Source organism: Festucalex cinctus, chromosome 11, assembly GCF_051991245.1.
Source record: "Festucalex cinctus isolate MCC-2025b chromosome 11, RoL_Fcin_1.0, whole genome shotgun sequence".
Taxonomy (NCBI): Eukaryota; Metazoa; Chordata; class Actinopteri; order Syngnathiformes; family Syngnathidae; genus Festucalex; species Festucalex cinctus.
Genome location: NC_135421.1, coordinates 23,803,447 through 23,823,980, shown reverse-complemented (window position 1 = coordinate 23,823,980; position 20,534 = coordinate 23,803,447). Strand labels below are relative to the sequence as shown.

At 38.9% G+C, this 20,534-nt stretch overlaps 1 protein-coding gene across 6 annotated transcripts in view; it reads left to right on the top strand.

Moving 5' to 3' along the window:
- Nucleotides 1-13,401: 13,401 nt before the first annotated feature.
- The window catches only part of LOC144030681 (E3 ubiquitin-protein ligase SH3RF3-like), a 122,557-nt gene continuing 115,424 nt past the window's right edge, over nucleotides 13,402-20,534 (top strand). For 4 of the 6 annotated variants that reach the window (XM_077537179.1, XM_077537175.1, XM_077537181.1 and 1 more), the window contains exons 1-3: nucleotides 13,485-13,501; nucleotides 14,061-14,155; nucleotides 14,277-14,392. The gene's annotated coding sequence lies outside the window, so the exon portion shown is untranslated. Of the gene's footprint in view, nucleotides 13,502-14,060; nucleotides 14,156-14,276; nucleotides 14,393-20,534 lie in introns of all 6 variants that reach the window. The other 2 variants (XM_077537180.1, XM_077537177.1) reach the window with 1 other exon arrangement.

Here is a 20,534-nt window from a genome sequence, read left to right as displayed (position 1 = left end):
TGATGATGTGAGAGCTTTTGAGCGTTGAATTTTACTGTTGGCTGAAGGGCGTAATAGCGAAGCAAATTCAAATTGTTTCCCTCTAGCTAGCGTGTGCACAGGGAGGGGCTTAGCGTTGCTTAGTTAGCGCTGGCTTGGCTGCTCGGGAGAGCCTGAAAATGAACGTTCCCTGACAAATTTACTCATTTTAATAACTTGTTCAGTCCTCATTTTGGGAAAGAAAATCATATATGTATCATGGCCATTGTTTTTCCTAAACCAAGTGGTAGCTAACTAGCTAGCTAGCTAGCTAGCATTGGTTTGACTTGGTATCTAATGCTGTCAAAACATGTTTAGCCTACATTGTTAAACACAGTTTACAGGTTCACATTTTCCAATAACTTGATCTGCGTCCTTGCATTCATTGTGTGTTTGCAAAACCACCAATCCTTTTCCAATCAGGGGGAGCGGCACTCCATTCCATTCAGTAGGTTATTGCTGTCAGCCCCACTCTGGGTAATGTTCCAGTAACCGCAGAGGCCAGTACATAGCTGTCATTCCTCTGCTCACTCAAAGCACATTTAGCAACCAACACCTGTTTCCCCCCTGTTCAGTCTCCACTGCCCGGCCACACAAGCAAGACCTGTCCTCTTGTTTGGACAAGCAAGAATCCACCTCATGACTTTTTTTTTCTTTTTTCTTTTTTTTTTCATTAAGCCAAATCTGCTATTACAGACCAACTCTTATAGTTGTGGGAACTTCACTTGTCTCTCACAACTGCAGAAAAATCCTCAACAGGAAGTAATGTGACATTCTCCAAGGGGTTGCATGAGCAAGATATACATACATGGTTGAGACTTTTGCGGGTTTGATGCAAACAATGGGGTATATGTCACGGAAGAGGCGGGACTTCCGACTTCCGTGATTATGCACTTGAGTTTGGTTCCGGTCCGGGTTGCGAACACGCGGCACAAAGTCGGAAGAGCAAGTATTTTGACGCAGCCCACACGTCGCAAACCGAACCGGTTAGCAAGTGGTTAGCACGTCCGCCTCCCAGTTCTGAGAACTCGGGTTCGAGTCCAGGCTGCGGCCTTCCTGGGTGGAGTTTGCATGTTCTCCCCGTGCCTGCGTGGATCTTCTCCGGGTACTCCGGTCTCCTCCCACATTCCAAAGACATGCATGGCAGGTTAATTGGGTGCTCCGAATTGTCCCTAGGTGTGCTTGTGAGTGTGGATGGTTGTTCGTCTCTGTGTGCCCTGCAATTGCCAGCACCCCCCGCGACCCTTGTGAGGAATAAGTGGTCAAGAAAATGGATGGATGGATATGTTTTAATGTTTTAAACATGTTTTACCTTTGGTTGTACTCTACTTTTCTTTTCTTTTCTACTAGCACTTTCACTTTTACTGCCCCTTCAAACAAAGCAAAGTGCAAATCTAGGTAAAATCGGCGACTGTCTGTCAAAAGACATTTCCTCTTTCGACCCTCTTAAGTCACATTTCGTCTGTGAAGTGTCTCGACTATGCAGCGGGGACACTTCACCCTCTCATTCCGTCACTCATTTCTACTATCTACATTCATCCAGTGTCACCAAAACACGCACTTTCCCTCCCACTCGCACAATGAGGTTCGGCGCAGTGCTCAAAGTGTATAGAGCGCAGATCTATCATGGTCCTGTCATGTAGCCAATTAGCATCAGCTACAGTTGGGAGGAATGACGAGAGAGTTTAAATTGCGCAAGCTAACAGAGATGTTTGTTTTAGTTGTTTATTTAGTAGTGAAATGCAGTTGTTATTATTACTTACATTCAAGTTATCACATTTTAACTATTGAATGACAACGTTGCATCTCAATTAAGTAGTATTGTAAAAAAAAAAAAAAAAAAAGTTCATTTCTTTCAGTAGAACATATAATTGGGGGGGGCATTACACAGATAAAGCGAAAAAGAGTCCCTTGCCAAGCCACCTGCCTGTCAATCACTCAGTCAGGCCCAATGTGAGCCATACCTGCTGCTCCCAGTTCTGGCTGTAGTGACCATTCCGCGCATACCAGAGCCACAGTGGCATTCCCGGACCATTGACTCAGATGTTTGCTTTTGTTGTGTTTACACTTTGGAGCTGTCAATGAGATAATGTTTCCTCTGAGAATTAAAAGGAACCAAAGGATGGTTTCCTGAGTTGAACACTGGAACCAAGTCAGCAGGATGCATGTGTGCCGACAAAACAAAATTTGGAATGATTCCCGTGAGATTGCCACGATATCAACAAAAACATATCTTGAGTAGCGTATCCACTAACAGTGGCTGTGCAGTTCATTCTGCTCTTAAGAGAATTTTGATGCAATGGATTTGAAATGAAACAAACAATTTGTTCTAATTGTAGCTTTAATTTGTGTGTATTTGCAGTGTATACAAATCAGCTGAATGGTGTCAAAACCGGTTTGTGCCTACAACTTTTTAAGGCACCAAAAATAATGGTACAATTGCCTGCTCATCTGTTCCATGGCCCGAAGCTAGTTCTCTTGTATTTATTGATCATATGGCTGCTGACATAAGCAGCAAGATGAATCTTGGAGTGTATTATTTGCTCTTATTCAGCCACATGCTTCAGAACTCATTGGACGGTGCTTCACAGTGCAGATGGACAATAACCCAAAACACGCTTTAAAAGCAACCAAAATTTGACTAGTAGTTTTGCACAGATCTAGTAAGAAATTTCATTTATGATTATCAATTTGTCCCATTTACTTTTGGTCCCATAAAACCTGAGAATCATACACAGAATATAAACTGCTGTAACAACTGTTGGGACCTAAATAGCCCAAAATGAAAGTTGAAAGTCTGCACTTACTTATTCACTGCCTTAACAACTACTGTATGTATGCCAAATTAATTGAAACTATGAGAGATGCCAGTGAATGCAACCATGATGCATGACATTTTCTTCTAAATGCTATCTCTTAGCTTTTCGTTTGAAAATTAATTTAAAATATACATTAAAAGCTAATATTTAATAACAATTAGGTGAGGACAAATTGTAATTTGTCATAATTATTCCCAATTATTCAATGTTTTTAAATCAAATAAAAAAAAAAAAAGATTAGTTTCATTTCAGGGGTAGAATTGAATGAAGAAAGAAACTACTTAGAGCAAAAAAAATAAAAAAAAAATAAAAAAAGCACAATATGACTTAGGCCATTATTTTAAGAGGGTGATGATTTGCAAAGTACTGTTATGATATTCGTAAGTAACACTGCAATCTCCAGCCCTACTGTATGATAATCTTTTAAAGTCGAACCATGAATGCCGCTGTGGTTTTCGATGAATAAAAACACATCAAACTTCTAATTGATAACAGAGCTATAAGGCAAGGTTGTATTGAAAACGTATGTTTTCCCACAGTGCCGGGCCAAAAAAAGAAAAACAAATCCCTTTCCACATGAAAACATTTGGCTGTCAATCTTGGCTAATCAAAAAGCCTGAGAAAAGTACAGCCGCCTCGCTCCTCTGGCCTGCATTCTGATGATGCCTTCTCTGCTCAATAAAGCCCACTAAGAGAAGTTGTTTTATTAATCAACAAGCCCAAACATCCTTGTGGGTCCAAACTGACGTCTAATCAAATCATTTTGGTTCCATTCACAAGCTTGGCTTCATGTTCGGGCGACGTGTCTCAGTGTGCGTGTGCATGGGTGCGTATCAGCAGAGAGTGTAATCTGAGGGATAACATGAAGCTTATCCGGCTGATCTCCCAAACCTCCCCAGGTTCTGACAGGTTGACATCCATCATTCTTCCTATTAACTTTGCCTAATTGGCAGGTAATTCCTTGCTCCCCTGCCAACCTTCTACTGTCTCCGTATTGTTATTGCATTGGGCTCCTACTGTCTCCGCTAGTGTAACCAGGCACCACGCGGCCAAGAGAGCCCCTTCCTCGGCAGGACGTCTTGTCCAGGGCTAGCAGCTCAGCGGGTTCTGTCACTGCAACCTTGGGAAGCCAAGTTGGGAACTTCCTATGTAGTGATGACCCCCGTGTGGCGAATGAAGGATGACAGTAGCGTCACCCTCAAATTAGAACGTCAGAAATTGTTGCCCACCCATCAGACAATGAAACACTTTGCTGGTATTCATACTTTTGTTGTTAATTAGTCTCTAATCGGGCACAGTTAAATACTCAAATATTCTCCGTGACTCTTTCTGATACAGTCCAGTGGCACAAATTACAGTTCCACTCTCATAAAGCCTCGACAGTGATTGACAGGCACTCGCCGGACCAGTCGCCAAATTCAGACACAAGACATATGTGAGTCCCGCCCTCCTGTCACGTCTGCCTTCCCATGAGTCTTTTGTGGAGGAGGTGCAGGTGGCAGGAGCAGTCAGGAGCAGTCAGAGCAACAGGAAGAAGCGGACACGCTTGCTGTCGCTCTCTCACAAACAGACAGCTTCCTTCTCTCCTATAGGAAAAAAGCCCTTGCAACACTCTCGCTGCCAACCCCCCTGGGAGGGTGTGTGTGTGTGTGTGAGCTGTCAGTTTGTCCAGTAATCAGGGGGCTTCCTTTTTGCACCCACCATTTTCCAGGTGATTCTCAATGTGGCTACATACTGGAAATGCCAACATACCGAGCAGGAAGTCTCACAACCTTTACATCGTCATTTACAGTACACCCCCAAAAAGACAATTTCCTCAATCTACAATAAGTGGAAAATTTGAAGCTTAATAGTTAGATTTTTTATAACATTTTTGTGTGTCTGGAACTTCTTCCATCTCACATAGCACAACATTTTTCAGGTCACTGATGTTGCACCTGAAAGAGTCTAAAATGCTTTGTATGTGAATGGTGTTGACTCTCAGTCAATATTCCACATGAAATTATAAACTGAGAGGACAGTTCCAGTGAAGTTGAAAGCATAAACTTCCTCACACATGGTAAGATTGATGTTCTGGGTTGAAGGAGCTGTTGTTATTCTCTTGAGAAAGGCACCTTAGTCCCCCAGTGGCCAGTCAACTTGCGCCGCTAACAGTGTGCGCTAGGTACATTCACTTAAGTCCAATTACTAAGCATGACAAGGTTATAATGACAGTTAAAGCTGTTGAATGATATTGTAAATATACTGTGGAAGCCTTAATATCAACCCATTTTCTACAGTGCTGATCCAGGGTTAGGGGTGAGCTGGAATCCATGCTAGCAAACATTGGGCGAGAGGCGAGGTACACCCTGACTGTTCACTAGCCAAGGTTATTTTAGTTAACGAAAACTAACAAAAAAACAAAACAAAACAAAAAGTAAAATTTAAAATTTTCCTTAACAAAATAAAAACGAAAATGCTTAAAAAAAAAAAAAAAAAAAAAAAAAAAAAAAACTAACAGAAACAACATCATTCTATAATTATTGCAAAAATGTCCTTTGAAAGTCTTTGGAAATTCATTTAATACATGAGCTTTTGGGGTGATTTTAAGTATTTGTATTTCAATCCTAACTGGAATAAAAACATTTAAAAGTGTGTCATCCAGCAGCAGCCAATGGAAAAGCACCGTCAGAAGACGTCACTCTTAGGCGACAAATTTGTCTGCTTGACTTTTGGCTCCGATGGCTCTGCTCGCTCAGCCAAAACGATTGGTAAGAAATATGTTACTTTTTTCATTTTACCATGGTGTTTATTAAATATCGCGCACAAGTAATATACTTTAAAAAAAAAAAAAAAAAAAAAAAACAACGAAAATACTGACACTAAACTAAAACTAAACATTTAAAACCACAACCACCCTGAAAGCGAATTAAAACTAACTAAAATTAAAATTCTAAAACTATAATAACCCTGTCAATAGCCAATCATAGGGCACATAGAGACACCTATTGACAATTGAGAGCCACAGAAGAAGGCCAGAGCTAAGACTTGAATATGGAACTCCAAAACTGTGTGGTTGATGTCCTCACCATTTGCTACGTGTGTTGGAACACATGGCATTTCAAATTACGACATTCCATTTACTGTAATTCCAATTGTATTACGGATGTACCACCCCATTTATAATGTGACTGAAGTTACAGTTTATATATTAATACATAAGCACAGATGCGTGCGTTGCGTACACTGCAATAAGGAATGTGTGTGTGTGATACAGAGGCTCACCCCTCGCTCTACAATAGTGTCTTTGACAAGTGGTTGAAGAGAAGGCTTTGTTTGGTAATACCACACAGTGTTGTGAATGCCCGGCATAGCTGTCATTCCTCTCTCTATGCCCTCCGCCGGGCTGCTGGTTTATCAGGGATTCCTCTCTATTCCATCTGCCTACGCACACCCCAATGCGTGTGTGTGCATGTGCGTATGAGTGCATGTGGAAGTAAGGGCCGCTCAGACTAAGGAGAATGCAAATGAGCTCAGGAGGAGAACTGACCCTTTGTTAAACGCCATACTGCGCCTCAGCGCGAAAGGTTGCTGCTGCACTACAAAATGATTTCAATCAATGATTTCATTTTGCCATGACAATGATTTTTTTTTTTTCTGCCACTGTTTTTAGATGATTTCTACTGTTTTTCACATCCTAACTTAGCCTGACAAGGTCTGGGATCAAACTCTTGGGTTTATTGATATTTCTCTGAGCATTGCACGATCTGACCTTGTGGTCAACTTTCTGGGATAAAACTGTTTGCAAGGGCTTATTTGCTGGATTTCCAGAACCAGGAAATGAATGCATGTGTGTGCGTGTGTGAGAGTGAGTGTAATCGAACATCCATGCCAATAAGTTTGGCTCGATGGATTCTAGGTTTTCAAAAGTGAATCTTTCAGGACGACTCTTTGCTTCCATCACAATTCAAACCTGATGGTGATCATAGAAGTAATAAGAAATAATTGCAAGGTTTTACATTGCCACTATTACCAAGGAGAATGGTATTTAACTCATTTACTCCCAATAACGTATATATACGTTTTTCTTTAATGTTCTAAGTGTCCCAAAGACGTATTCATACGTTTCTTTTTTGGGGGGTTTTTATGCTAGAGCATACAGAAGGCTTTGATGCAGCCTCTCAACTGCAAAGAACGGTTGCAGAAATGGTAGTTATTACACAAACGGCCAGCAGGTGGCAGCAGAGCAAAGGAGATCAACCAGGGCCATCTAGAAAAAAAGCTCAATTACTTACAATTTTAAATAGATTTGTGAAAACTGATGAAACTTAGCTCTCTTCTAATGCTAATTGCTGCAAAACGGACACAGATAGAAACATACTTTTTTTTCCTGATGAAAGAAGAAATCTTTCTTTTGATAGGTTCCATGCTTTTATAGCAATAGAACACAATATTTTTGTGGGCCTTGCAAAATCAGTCTAAATCCAATAAAACAGCTGGGAGCGAACGGGACTGCTTCTGTGAAAATGGCTGGGAGTGAATGAGTTAAATAAAACCATACTATCCTTTGATTTAGCCAAAATCACATGACATATAATGGTCTCAAATATTTGCTGTAAACTCTGGAATATAACATGGCATCTTCATCTTGGGTTCAGAATGAATCCCAATAGAAGACATTGTCAGGGACGCACTGACCTCTGACGCCAGTGAGCAGCTGTGACTGTCCATGTTCTGGCAAAATGTTGATCCAAATAGAATACAAGAAATCAAGCTAAGGAAATGTAATTTAAGAATGGTTGGAGAAACTGTACTGACTCATTCCAGTGTCCTTAGACGGGATGTTCTAGAGTTCATACTTTCCATCACTCCTCCTCCTCCTCCTGTCATTTTGTTTTTCTATTACATTGTTCACTTATCTTTTATGAAATGTTCATCCTCCTCTACAGCAATAATGGTCTATAAAAGTTGCTCAAAGAAGTGACCTCAGCTCCTCTATCCATTGTCTATACTGCTAATCCATTAAACCCCCATTATTTATTTATTTATTTATTTATTTATTTATTTATTTTTTACAATATGTTCTCCGAGACCCCAATAGTCTAAACATGATATTCTGATTAATATTACATTTGTAGAATATGAATTATGTAGCAAAATCCACCTGTTTTATCCATCTCAGGGGGCGGCCATTTTGTCACTATTGTTGGCGACTGGATATGACATCACGGTTGCTCAGGGTTCAGGTAATGACCTGAGCTCATCTGTTTTCTGAGTTTAGTCACGCCATGTTCGCAAACACAGTCATGATTGGTTGTTATCTGAGCCCTGAGCAACTGTGATGTCATTTTCACTCATCAGCAAGTGACAAAATGGCTGACCCTTGAGATGGATAAAAACAGGTGGATTTTGCTGCATAATTTGTTCTCTATAAATGTAATATTAATCAGAATACCACTTTTAGTGGGGCTGCATAGAACGTAACGTAAAGAACAAGTTCTTCTGGGTTTTTCTCTGATGTTTATGTTTATGTTCGTATCTTCAGGGAACAGTTATGTTCCTTTTATGTTGTTGTGTTTCATCACGCTCCTCCACATCCTCCTTCAGACCGTAAGATAAACACTCACAGTCCATTAACAGTACCGCGTCTCTAAGGTTCCTCCGGTTTCTAGTAGCCATTCCAGAAGTACTTCAGAAAGCGTTGGATATAAATATAGTATTAGCCTTTGTTCAAAATGTTATCAAAGTTTGTGTGGTAGTGTGCTCCTTCATTGCATGTGTGTTATATATAAGGCCAATCACACAGGACAGACGGTTTATTTCCTAATACAAGCATCTGGCCTGCTGCCTTACACACATTCCATAACTTCCAGACAGTCCCTCAGAAGCGGGAATAAGAAAGGAGCTGGAGTTGTTAAAACATGACATTCCCAAAAAAGGGCCGCCGGGCCCAGAGACGACCCAGAAACATCTCACATGACACAATCCTGCAGGAATTACAGCACTGCCAGGGTCGCTGAGGAAGGTCCCCTCTGATATGGTCGTCTCTACTAGACCGCCATCTCTTCTGTCCTTCATCATGTCGCTCTGTCCTGTATCACATGATCCTTGTCCTTTATTGTCTTGTGAACATAGTAAGTCTCTTACAAGGCCAGTCCTGGTAATAAAATCGATCAAACGTTCAGACACGGTTTCTCTTTTAAAAAGGGTGAGTTTGCAGTTTTAAAACCGTTAGTAAGGTTTGAATGTAGCCTCTCTCCCCTTGAGTCTCTGACCAAAGCCGCACCCCTCGTTGATTTCCATGAGCACGATTTTCAAACCATTCATAATGGTATGTAAATATGAAAGTTTCTAGTTGTAATAGTCACAAAGAACACCATTCAGTCTCACCAAAATAGCAGCGCTAGCAATTCTAAGCTAGCATTAGCACTGTAAACAAGCTAACATTCGCTACAGCTGCGATCTTGGTAGCATGCCTTGTTTGTAATAGAGTGTTACTATGACACAAAGGTTTCTATTTCTATAAACGGCATATTTGTGCTGTGGCGCCAATGTTGGTAAATCCTGTTTTCCGTATTTGTGCAAGGCTATTTTCCAAGAGCGTTTTTGAAATGCAACTGGCAGAGTGATAATATGGTGGGAAAATTGTATAGTTGTAATAGTCACAAAGAACGCCGTCCAGTCTCACCAAAATAGCAGCGCTAGCAATTCTAAGCTAGCATTAGCACTGTAAACAAGCTAACATTCGCTACAGCTGCGATCTTGGTAGCATGCCTTGTTTGTAATAGAGTGTTACTATGACACAAAGGTTTCTATTTCTATAAACGGCATATTTGTGCTGTGGCGCCAATGTTGGTAAATCCTGTTTTCCGTATTTGTGCAAGGCTATTTTCCAAGAGCGTTTTTGAAATGCAACTGGCAGAGTGATAATATGGTGGGAAAATTGTATAGTTGTAATAGTCACAAAGAACGCCGTCCAGTCTCACCAAAATAGCAGCGCTAGCAATTCTAAGCTAGCATTAGCACTGTAAACAAGCTAACATTCGCTACAGCTGCGATCTTGGTAGCATGCCTTGTTTGTAATAGAGTGTTACTATGACACAAAGGTTTCTATTTCTATAAACGGCATATTTGTGCTGTGGCGCCAATGTTGGTAAATCCTGTTTTCCGTATTTGTGCAAGGCTATTTTCCAAGAGCGTTTTTGAAATGCAACTGGCAGAGTGATAATATGGTGGGAAAATTGTATAGTTGTAATAGTCACAAAGAACACCATCCAGTCGCACCAAAATAGCAGCGCTAGCAATTCTAAGCTAGCATTAGCACTGTAAACAAGCTAACATTCGCTACAGCTGCGATCTTGGTAGCATGCCTTGTTTGTAATAGAGTGTTACTATGACACAAAGGTTTCTATTTCTATAAACAGCATATTTGTGCTGTGGCGCCAATGTTGGTAAATCCTGTTTTCCGTATTTGTGCAAGGCTATTTTCCAAGAGCGTTTTTGAAATGCAACTGGCAGAGTGATAATATGGTGGGAAAATTGTATAGTTGTAATAGTCACAAAGAACGCCGTCCAGTCTCACCAAAATAGCAGCGCTAGCAATTCTAAGCTAGCATTAGCACTGTAAACAAGCTAACATTCGCTACAGCTGCGATCTTGGTAGCATGCCTTGTTTGTAATAGAGTGTTACTATGACACAAAGGTTTCTATTTCTATAAACGGCGCATTTGTGCTGTGGCGCCAATGTTGGTAAATCATGATTTCCGTATTTGCGCAAGGCTATTTTCCAACAGCGTTTTTGAGATGCAGCTGACAGAGTGATAATATGGTGGGAAAATTGGGTCGATCTGAACTTGATGTCTTTTGCTCAGACCATGTCTCATCACTGGTGCAGGGCAGACATTGTTAAAAAATTACAGAACAGGAGAAGAATGATTAAAAAAAATAAATAAATACTTTGAATTACATGTGCAGCTAAAGGTTTTGTTATGATGGCATCATGGCAATAGTTGAACCCTGGAATGGAAAATTTTAATTTCCTACAGGACAAATTGTCTCAAAATTTGAACAAATTGTTGGCCTCAATCCGGAATGAATAATGTTTGACTAATAAATCTTAATGCTTAGTGAGTTCGTACGGTTTTCAATTTAATATCAAGACCTTGTAAAGAACTAAGGATGTGTCCTCAGATGTTAAATACATGATTTTACAATGGGAAAAGTGTCTTTTTTTCTCCCCTTTGCTCAATTTGCACATTTGCGTGTACTAGCACGCACACACATACACGTACACACAGGAATGCATTGTGCGTAGGAGTTGGGGTCAAACTTCTGTATCAGGGAATGTGATCGTATATTCAGCGCCTTCCATGGCTGATTTAACGGTTACACAGTAGATCTTATACATTAGATAATGATTAATACATTCTTTCAGCAGACTCAAAAATGAAAGAAACCTGATGTCATTTGCATGCTTAAATTGATTACATGCATTTTTTTTATCTGTCAAACTTTGTCTTTTGTTAATATTAGCTACTTCACCATTAAAATATTCATATGTAAACATTTTAATAGAGCAATTTTAATGTCTTCTCCAGCCCACTGCCAAAAAAAGGGAGCCAGTGGGTAGGCAAGGGTGGATTTCTTTTACTTTTTCTCCCAATAAATTTCCAAAGCCCCCAAGGCCCTGCAGAGTGTGTTAAGGGTAAACACTAAAATATTAATGTAGCCAATTAAATCTCTAGAAATTAATCGAGTAAAATTAACCCCAGAAAGGGTTAGTTATTATGAGGATGAATCAAGGATTTAATCATGTCGATTGCATGATTAATAAAACGCACTATAATAGCAATAGTGCAATTATGTATACTTCACAATCATATAAAATGTTACACAGTTCAGTATGTTTACGGAGCATTCTCAACCTAAAGCGTTACACAACAGTTGGACATTTTTGTGGTATTGTGGAACCTGTATTTGTTTTCACTGACATGTTATTCAGCTTCCACCTGTATCATGTTGTCAGAGCAATGATGATGATATGTTGAATCGGTAGGACTGCCGGATAAACAATTCTGAGGTCTCAAAAAAAATAAAATAAAAATAAAATAAGTCTTACAGGTGCTCACAACAGATTTTCATATCGGTGGTTTGTTCAGCCTGCAGGTGGTTCCAGATTCACTTTGTTCTCTGTATTTGATCACTTTCTATCAATTTCTGGATTTTTAAAAAAAAAATATATTTTATTTTTATTATTTTTATTTTATTGAAGTTTACTTCCCAGTGTGTTCTCGCGATGTGCAAAATAATAGTCTTTAATATTGAAAGACTCATAAAAAAGGTTTCTGTATCTTCTCCAGTCTTCTGAGGCAGAGTAATTGCTCCGGGGCCCCTCTGAAGCCCTTTAAAGCTGTATTAGCATACATACTGCTGCTCTGTGGCGGAAGAGAGTCATGCCAATTGAAAAGCAATCATTTTCTCAGCAGTGCTTTGCCATTGTAATTGTGTGTGTAAGACTAGTTGTGTGTGCATGTTTGTTTTGTTTTTTTCATCATGAGAGAGAGGATAATTGCCTCAGCATTACAACATAACAGTATGCTATTAATTCAATGATGGGACTTGATTGCTTTTGTCTGTTTTGTCCCCTGGGCCACATCGTATGTGTTTGTCTTATTCGTCAGTAAACAGGAGGTACAAGAAGATAACTTGCCTCCTGCCACTAAACTGTTTGCTCACACTTGATCACTTTACACACTCATAATAAACTATGGAGACACATATGCGTATAAGTACAGTTTATTTTATTTTACTGTCAAACTATCGTAATGTTACACTGGTTTGTGATAATATTAAATTTGCTTTTTAGGAATAAAACCTCCATCTGGTTTTTGATTGTTTAAAGGCTTACTACGCGACTGTTTTTTTTTTTTTGGTTTGTTTTGTTTTGTTTAATCACAGTCAAGTATTTTTCGAAGTGTTATTTTGTGTAAAAGGTTTGAGAATCAATGCCTTAAGAATAGAGGGAGTTTTCCCTTACCTCTGTCACCCATTGCTCATGCAGGGTTCAGTTGGCTGGAGCGTTGCTCTAGAGTCGAGAGCAACCTGCTCCATATGTAAAGTGCCTTAAGATCAAATCTGTGGCGCAGTAAAGATCAAATTGACTTGATTAGACTCGTTGACATAAATACTGCTGTGGAAATGCTCAGTAATTGATGTTTAAATAGCTGTTACGCAGCTCTGTACGAGCGTACTGGGGTTCCCAGAGAGAACATTAAGGAAACACTGACACCCTCTGGCAGCTTGCTAGAATTACAAAAAAAAAAAAAAAAAAAAAGAAAAAAAAGTGCGTTTAAATTCAGCCATGTGCTGAAGAATGGTTTAAACATAATTTGTTAATCATGTATTTTTGTCCTTAATTAAACTGAAACTAATGTAATTCTGAGGTGAACCACTTTTTTTTTCTTTCTACTGTTTGTCACGGAAGAGGGCGCTCAACTCAACAATCCTGGCTCGTGTCACTGCAATAAAGTCTACATAAGTGAGGTAAAAACCGGACATTAGGTTTCAAAATATAGCTAAAACCGGAAGTGCATTTATTTTCAAATCGGTTGTTAACCTTACTCAGCTGGTGATCTTCTAAAAAAAAAAAAAAAAAAAACAGAAATCAACATTCGAAAAGGGAGCAGGTTGGTTGTTATCCACCCATTTATAGCCTACGTCATTTTACTTTCTGTACCACCGTGTTAGAAAATGTTCTCTAGACTGTCACATGAATGTCGCTACTGAACTTTGGCTCAATAATTCAAGTGTTAGCATTCGCCCAAGCAATGCTAACGTAAAATAAAACAACCTGTCGAAAATTAGTCCAATCAAGGAGTCAAGTAATATATTACTCCTAATTTTTCTATCTATGCCACGGAGGTTATGTTTCCACCTACAGAGGGTTGTGACACCTCTGTCTTACATTAATTAATTAATTTATTTATTTATTTTACATTTAACCTGCATTTTTTTATATTGTAATTTAGGAGTCATGGATAAGAATTTAGTTTTTGTTAATGGGCCATTGTTTGTTTAAAATATTTGTTTCAAATGTAATTCAAGGGCAGCACATTGTACTAGTAGGCTACTTGTACCAGTTTGCTTGCCTGCATAACAATTCTCAAGTATGAAGAATCTCAGTTCCGGCCTGACTGGTGACCTGTTCAAAATGTACTCCGCTGCTCTGACCAAAAGTATGATCAGTTCCAGCTCACCTCTGACCCGAATGGGAAGTGCCACAGAAAATGATTGGGAGGATGTGATTCTATTCTAGTTTGATGACAATTACAATTTGTAAGGCAAGTTGAATCTGGATCTGATCAAGGTTTCAATTTGTTGTGCTCAACTGCTTATTTAGAATCACAAAAGCTAAATTGAGGTGTCTTCCAACAAGTTACAGGTGTGATTATGATTTTGCAGGTGGCCGACTTTAATGGAGATCTGCGCGCTCTCTGAATTGTTGTTTTGTCGACGTCCAACAATATCGCAATGAGGACCTGAGGCCTCCACCTCGGAACTCTCAGCCTACAAGAGAGGTGTGTCGTGCCGAAACAACAGATACTGTCACTATAAATATACTCAAGGTGCATCATTTGATGTGTGAAACCTCTCAAAATAACAGACAACAAAACATTGCCACAAATCCGTTGAGCTCATTATGACACAAAGTATTTTTTTTTCTTTCTTTTTTTTCCTTTTTTTTAATAATGATAAAAGACAACATACATTGATGATGTATACATGTGCACATGATGATGAATACAACAATTTACAACATTTTAGTCTCACTCTATGTTAATGTTGGCGATGGGGAGAGGAAGTCTCTTCAGCACATTATTTTTGCCATAACTGCATATTAAGCAGTTTTTACTATGGCCAGAAGATGACGCTGTGACAGTGCTTTTATATCGCTGTGGCCACAAGCCATTCAGGGAATTTTTGACAGTGTTGTCATAGAAGTGACATCATTCACTGTTTCAACAGTTCAGTGACAAGGCTGAAAAGCCAATCAAAGAGTATTCATCTTATCAACCAGAACTCCTTCCAGACAATTTAATCCCAACTAAAGACTCATTTGTTTACCGCCTGATGCACACACTGTTTTGTCTTTTACCTTTCTGTAATTTCTATAACCTCTATTTTGCTTATTGTAGGTAAACTACTATAACATTTTCTAGGAACCATCTATTATTAGGGTTTATTATTTGGGTTTTATTTTTAACAACAGGACAAAGGGTAATTTACTATTAAAATTACACTGGGATCACAATTTAGTTGTCACTTTGAAATTTGATTAGAGTGATGGAGGAAATTTGAAAAAAAAAGTGATCGTTATGTGTGACCTAACGACACAGAAACTATGGAAATGTTCAACTACCTCCTTATATTACATACACAACAAATTGATGGATAACTAATTTTGAAATCAGAAGTAAAGAATAATAGTTCAATTATTTTTTAAGTTACTTTATAAATAGGTTTGGTAACAAGAAACGTACCTGGAATAGTTCAACGTTATTTACTACATATGACAGTTAGAAATTTTGGTCCAGATTTGAGCACGAATCATGAAACGTCAACACCCTTAATTTTCTGTCACGGGCCAAAAAGTGATATGATGTGCCAAATTTAGCTCTTGGGCCTTGAGTTTCACACCTTAACATCTTCATTCAACCAAACATACATGTTTTTGGAAATCGCAATACCAAGAGAAAACCCATCCAAGTAAGGGGGAAACATTTGAACTGTACACAGGAAATCCTTAAACCTTGGTTTGAACCCTCATAACTGAGAGGTGACTTTGGGACCCATTGAGCCGCCTTGACTGAAATGTTGTTAAATAGTTTCATAGCTTTCATTTAGGGAAATAGCAACATGGATGTATTTATTTAATTGATGTATTTGTTTATTTTGCCACCATGCTTCCCTACTTCACGTCGTTTGGCTTGCCAGTCACACACATGTTCAAACGGAATCAAGATGATCCACTATTGCTGCAACATGTGTGCTTTAGCCTTTCAGTCTAAAATATCAAATCTGACCAGTCTAACCACATCAGTGGAAAAAGGGTGGATATTGTATGTCATGGGAGCCAGTTGAATCAAAGGTCAGAGGTACCTGAAAAGGGTGAAGAGATTGACAAATAGCAGCTCTCTACAACGTTTTCTTGACATACATTTTGGATCGCAGCTGTATCGTTCTGTTCTCATTTATTGGTTCCATCCATCTTTTAAAGGAGAAGCCTACTGGTTCCATGTCAGACTGGATTTGTTTTTTCAGCAGTTATATTTGATGAATATCACAGTAGGCATATTGTTTTTATTTTGGGGAGTTGTATAACAACAGTAACTGACAGCAGGCACTCGAATGAATTTTGAGGAGTGACCATTCTACCGAATATGTGTTCTATAACGTGTTGCTTGATATATCTGTTTGCCATGCTGCTGCAGTTAGAAAAGGTTTCAGCTTATATATCTCCCTGTTTTTCCATGAAGTCTCTGGGAGAACTTACAAGAAGATACAGGCCAGTCCAAAAGAGGACATTGTAATTCAAATCTTTAAAAAAAATAAAATAAAATCATATCCAAGTATTTTATTTTGCAGGTGAGTCTTCAGTTAAGACTTTCAAATCAGATATCCGATCGGCATATTGTATTTTACTTTATTTATTTTTTTTATTTTTATTTTTTATTTTATTTTTTTATTTTTTTTATTTTTTTTATTTTTTTTTAGAGAGAGCCCAGAATTAATTACCCTTTACCTTAACCGAATACTTCAGAGTCTCACCAGATTCGTGACGTTCAGGTCTGAAGACCAGAGAAAAGGTCAAAGGAAAGAAATATAAATCAAAGTGAAATCCAGCACCAACTAAACACCACCTGCCACCCACATGGTTACAAAACCAAAATCTTACGTCGACCCCAGAAACCTCTAAATTCTAACAAATTAAGGAGATCTCAAGAGACCAGAGGAAAAACTAAAGAGAGGAAGGAGGGAATGATAGATGAAGCAGAGTGAGGTCCACAGACATCAGCATCCACTGATTCAACGAGCAGTGGGAGGGAGAAGCGAATTCTGTTTGAATTTCAGTAGATGCTGGTGTGATGGATCTGGCATGCATAAGGACCGCCATCTTGTATTTTACTGCACATGACTATTGTCATAAAGACAATGAGACTGAGGTGCAAAGACACAACTTTTTGACGAACAATTGACACAAACCACCACCAAATCCTGCTCAAAACACTGAATGGAAAAACAAATACACTCATATGAAGTTTCAGGTCTAACGTAAAAAACATTGATTGATCATTTTAATATGAAGACTATTTTAAGTTGTAATATTTCCCAGTGATAATTTATGCCCAACGGACTTCAACCTTAGAAGTTCATAATTCTTGTAGTATTTGCTACTATAGCCAATGGCTCCTCTTTCCTGTGTTTTACAATAGAGTAGTTAAAACTGTGTGACATTATTTATCGCCTGCTGCAGATGTGAGCTGGTTCCCCTTAACATTTACAACAACCGAACATATTGTACACATTGCATACATCACATTGAATTCTATAATCTAAAGAATATTGGCGTTTGATCTCCATCCAAATTTTGCCCCTGATCTTTCTGGCTATGTCCTCACCTCCTCTGACATTATATCATATAGATCCCCCGACCATCATTTCTCGAGGCTCAAAGCCTTTTCAATGTGTGGATTCTATTTCTTGCCAATGTGTGTAACAGGTTTGCTCAGCTCTTGTTTGATTCAACTTCAACTGCACTGAGCACGCTGAATGTTTCTTCTTTTGTATGGGCATTGCAGGGAGGATTTATTATTATTTTTTAATGGCGTAGACCAATTATTTACCATATGTCAGGTCATTATCACAAAAGGGAACGCAATCTTTGCGAGAGAACGCAAAGTTGTTTTGCGAGGGAACGCAGTTGTTGTTTTTTTCGCCTACCATGTCACCTTAGCTGCGCCGTAACCACTTCCGGGTCATCTTCCATGTGACCAAAAGCGACGAGGACGGAACGTTTGTAAAAATGAAACAAAGCAGTGGGAAAGCTTTCCCAAAGCGACTAGGATGGAGCATGTATTTTTCCACTGCTTTGTTTACACGTCGCTTTTGGTCACAGGGAAGATGACCCGGAAGTGGTTACGGCGCAAGCTAAGGTTTCATGGTAGGCGAAAAAAAAACAAAAACTTTGCCTTCCCTCGCAAACACAAAGTTGTTCTGCGAGGGAACGCAAAGTTGTTTTGTTTTTTTCTACCATGTCACCTTAGGAGCTCCGTATGAAGATGACTCAAGAAGAACCAGAACATCTAACACAGCAGAATGGTTAGAGGCTGTTTTCTGTTAAGAAATGACTGCAAACTTGACCACACGTAATCGGCAATCTTCCACTCACCTGCACAACACATAGACAAACAACATAGACAATAAAGTCAGAATTCTCACTTTAAAGTGAGAATTCTGACAATTCTCACTTTAAAGTCAGGATTTTGTGATTAAAGTGAGAATTCTGAGACGAAAGGGATAATAATTCCATATCTTTCAACAGCATTCCACCTCATTCCACATTTCTATATTTTTTCATTCAGAATTTGAGCATTCACACGCAATTTCTCCAGAAATTGCTTCATCTAGATTGTATATAAAAGCTTGTTGACAAAAAAGTTCAATGTCTGCAGAGAGCTGTGTTGACGGTTAAACACTCCAGTGTGATTACATTAACCTCTGCTTATCTAATTTGTTAACATCTTACCTTAATTGTAAAAGGAAAACTGTATTAGGGAAGTACGTCTTTAAGAATTTTAAGGGGCTCTTGTGCCTTCTCTGGAAACTGTCAACGACAAAATCATTTACTTCTTGACTGCTTGCCAGTGTCTGGTGCACGTTCCCTAACATATAACTGCCAAACTACCCTGCTATGCATCACCCACACGACTTTATGCACTGATAGTGATTTATGTTTGGGGTTTTTTTCTGTCGTCCAAATATTCTGTAAATTACCCTAAAGAGCTCCCCCACCACCGGTCTGGCTGGTTAAGCTCATTAAAGTGTTATTTGGTTGTTGGGGGAGAAGCATTAGCGGTTCCACTTGGGCTGAGCCATAAAGTCAAGACAATCAGCAGTTTGACGTGGCAGACCGCAAAATATATATTATTTCCAACAGCCACAGTGTGCACGCTGCTGAAGTAATGCAATAAGCACATGGATGTTCTCCTAATGTCCCAGACTCTAAATGGGGCAGTGTGTGGAGCATCGCACTGCTATTGCCTTACAATACGCAGATTGTTAGCTGCTCTGAAGCTTTTTACAAAACCCTCCAAATAACCTTAGTCTCCGTTTGGCAACTTTAAAGCCTTTAATACAAAATTTGGCCTCACTGTCCACTTTGGGAGTCATAAAGAGCATATGAGAAATGTCAAGTCGGCAAAATGGCCTTTTATTCGAAGCAGACTGACCTCCAAAGAAATCTATCATACTCTTTTCATCCCGATTTAAGCTCCCAATACCCTCCCAAAGATTCTGACTCTTGGCCTACTCTGCGAAGTTGAGGCGTTCAAAAATCAGTCGCTCTGCACACTGACGTATCACAACAACCTCAAGCAAAGCAGTTAAGCTAATCGGAAAAACATTTACTGCATGTTGATTAACTCATTCACTGCCAGCCCAGTTAAAATGGAACTTTGACGTCTATAACCGTCAATGGCAGTGAATGTGTTAAAAAAAAAAAAAAAAAAGAGTATCTTTTAATTATACACAACCAATTTTCTAATGTAATTATCATTTCAAAATGTGCTCATACATGCCCTTCCCTTCACCATATAACAGGCAATGCTGCAGTGCATTAGCCTGCAGTTTGTGGGATCACCACAGATTGGAGCATGTCGAATCCCATCTCCTTGAAAACGTAGTCGACTACTCTCATCCTGCCTGCAGTCAAACGATTTCTCTGTTAAATGAATTGGGTGGTTGATGTGTCAAATTTAATTAACGATAATTACAAGTCGAGGGAATCAGCTAGAAAGTGCGGTGAGTGATTTTCCATTCAATGTTTCTAAATGGTTAAATAACCCGTATACACAATCTAATCCGTATACACAATCAGATCCAATAAAAGAGATGTATTCAAACTTTTTAAAATTTTATTTTGTTGTAATAATCTCTGTGGGTGCACACCTCCTCCAAAAAAGACGATTCAGTCTGATTCTCGATACACTGGGTAACGATACAATTCAAGGATGTAACGATTAAAAAAATGTAAAGGTTGGGTTCGATTCAATGAGATTACAATTCAATTCAATATGGGACGGGTGTAGCCTTTGTCGTGTTTATGAATAGGCAACAACGGGTAAAAGCTCTCCTTAAACCCAAATCATCTAAATCAATTAAATTCAAAGAAACAGCGAAACATTAGCTACATCAAACTGAGTTATATTAATACGTATCTCGATACATGGGGTGCAATGTGATTCAAGGATGAAATGATTTTGAAATAGAACGATTCGGTTCATCAATCAGAACCAATTTTCCTATTCAAACCTTTTTTTTTGTTTTTTTTGTTACACTTGTAGTACCTGTACCCTGTAACTTGTATAATAACAACACTTAGTTATTTAAAGGTTGAATCAAGGTAACTAGTCTCTGTGACGCATTTGTTGAATCTGTTCA